At 39.1% G+C, this 2,759-nt stretch overlaps 1 pseudogene across 1 annotated transcript; it reads left to right on the top strand.

Moving 5' to 3' along the window:
- The first annotated feature begins 274 nt into the window (after window positions 1-274).
- On the top strand, window positions 275-1,773 carry LOC148870960 (protein SENSITIVE TO PROTON RHIZOTOXICITY 2 pseudogene; annotated as a pseudogene). Its single transcript, XR_016108148.1, has one exon. The product of XR_016108148.1 is annotated as a protein SENSITIVE TO PROTON RHIZOTOXICITY 2 pseudogene (transcript).
- Window positions 1,774-2,759: the final 986 nt, after the last annotated feature.

The following is a 2,759-nucleotide window of genomic DNA, read 5'->3' on the forward strand; positions in this document are numbered from 1 at the left end:
ATACTATATCATTTGTGTCCATGTAAGTAACAAAATTATTGACGAACAATACGAATAAGTGAAGCTGTGTCCACATATTTTAACTATTATCTTACTTTCTCCTACACCCTTATTCTATACAAGCCTCGTCTCTTATGGGATTGGCAAGATTTGAGGGAGGTTTAAGTGAGGATGCTCCTATATAGATTGAAAGCTCCCAAGTTGACTTCAATCTTATTTATATCTCTCTCAGCTTTTCTTCTCTCTCTCTCTCTCAAGTCAAAAAAGTGACGATTTTGTTTCTTCTCCCGATCTGAACAGCAAGAGACAGGATTTCTTAGCAGCCTCTTGTGAAAATGAGAGACATAAATTGAGGTTCAATCCAGTTGCAAACTAAGAGAAAGAGAGATTATTATCAAAAGAAATTAAGGCAGTTTGAAGGGGACAAAGTAAGGGTGGAAGATGATTTCAGAGGCCACTTCATGTTACCAAAATGTCTCTCAGGGATTGCAGATGTTTGGGATGGCTGATGATGTGGCGTCCTCTTCTCTGGAGGAGAGTTCCGTTGCAGAGACTCGGTCCAGCGCTCTCCTGTACAGTTTCTCCCATCTCAGGGACAAGGTTCTGCAACTGCAATCTCTGGTCGGCGTCGTTATCTCAAGCAATCAAGGCCAACCTGAAGCTGCCGCCCTAGCCATAGCCGGCATGGGCACCCTCATTCAAGAGATCATCATCACTGCTTCTTCCATGATGTTCACTTGTCAGCAGCTGGCTCTTGGTTCCACTGGGGTCAACATCAACAGCCATGAATTGCACGAGCGGCATGTTAAGGTTTCTAACAGCAGTGGCGAGGCGCAACCAGCTGCCGCTGCCTGTGGTCGGGAGATCCAGATGGGAGAAGCTGAACGAAGCTTCTTCACCACCGGTGAACATCTTGATTGGTATGGCGATAACTGTAACAATGAGACTCATACTAGCAACAACCATAAACACAGTATTGCCATCAGCAGTAGCAACACCACCACCGCCAACAACAACAACAACAACGATGCAGATGCAGGAGAGAAAGAATTGCCACGTGGGGTTGAAAGTAATGGGGGATTACATGGTTTTTCACCAAAAAACTGTGAAATTATCGAATTGGAGGCGGCAGATCTGTTGGCCAAATTCACACATTATTGTCAAATCTGCGGGAAGGGATTCAAACGAGACGCAAATCTGAGAATGCATATGAGAGCACATGGAGATGAATACAAGACAAGTGCATGTCTAAGCAACCCCATGAAGAACGCAAACAATTCGGAGGAATGCAGAGAGTATTCGACGAAATTGGTGGCCAGGAAATATTATTCATGTCCACAGGAGGGATGCAGGTGGAACAGGAAGCACGCCAAGTTCCAACCCTTGAAATCTATGGTATGTGTGAAGAATCACTACAAAAGGAGCCACTGCCCCAAGATGTATGTCTGTAACAGGTGCAACCAGAAGCAGTTCTCTGTGCTATCCGATCTCCGCACCCATGAGAAGCACTGTGGAGAACTCAAGTGGCAGTGTACGTGTGGCACGACCTTCTCTAGGAAAGACAAGCTTCTGGGTCATGTTGCTTTGTTCGTCGGCCATGCTCCGGCGGGGGATTGCATAATAAAGCAAGGGAAACTTGACAACCAGAACGTGCAAATCCGGCCAATGAAATAACAGGAGGTGAAGACGATGCCGGGACATTAATATTATTATTCCTTTGAAGTTTCATTCCTTTTTATATAAATTCATTACATTCACCAATATTCGGCTTGTGTATTTGATCATTACATTAGATGTTGGTTTTTGGAAACTGATTTTTGGTGTTGATGTTTTCCTGGTTTTCTTTTTTTTCTTTTTTTCTTTTTTTTTTTAAATGCCTAATAACAATGTTCGATTCAAAGGTGCCATGGACAGGTTTGTTTGTCTAATAGGGTCCATGGCAATAGGTCAAGTGTGGGGGATCTCTCACTTTCTAGGTATATGCATGCGGCATTGATAGTGATGAGTAGAGAAATGAATTAATCCCGAGAGAAATTGCAACAACTAAATTTGGGGCACAAGATTTGTTAAGCGAAACTTAAACAATAGAACACATAGGAGTAAACAATTGTTTCATACTTTTAACTTTTTAAATAATTAATAATTATTTATATTTTATATACTACTTTTAATAATTTCAATACAACACAAAAGTAACAATAATTAATTTCATCTAGGGTTGTTCGTCAAACTGATGAAATCGACCAACCCGACTAGTTCGCCCCAAGTTGGTCGATTTTCTAGTATTTCCAATCGGCTTGGTTCAACAATTTCCAAACCCCGACCAAGTTGAATCAGTTTTGCTTTAGTCATTTGTAAATTGACGAAAAATGGAACTACTCAATATATATACATACATACATACATACATACATACATACATATATATATATATATATATATATATATATATATATATATATAAAATACATGAAAGTGAGAAAATTCTCATATTTCTTAGTATAAAATATTTTATATCATAAATTTAATTTTTAAATTTATTTTTCAATAATACCATTGTATTTTTTAAAATAATTTAATTTTTTAAGTTTAAATCTTTTGAACCAATGAACCAAAACCGATACAACCCGAGTTGACTAGTTTTCACTAAAGGTTAGTCAGTTCCAAGTAATCAACTCCCCAACATAACCAAGTCGATCTAGTTAGCCAAAATGCCTATAACTAAACCGAACAAACCCATGAACACTCTTAATTTCAGT

The sequence above is a fragment of the Nelumbo lutea genome, chromosome 2 (assembly GCF_056320005.1).
Source record: "Nelumbo lutea isolate HS-2025 chromosome 2, American lotus-T2T, whole genome shotgun sequence".
Taxonomy (NCBI): domain Eukaryota; kingdom Viridiplantae; phylum Streptophyta; class Magnoliopsida; order Proteales; family Nelumbonaceae; genus Nelumbo; species Nelumbo lutea.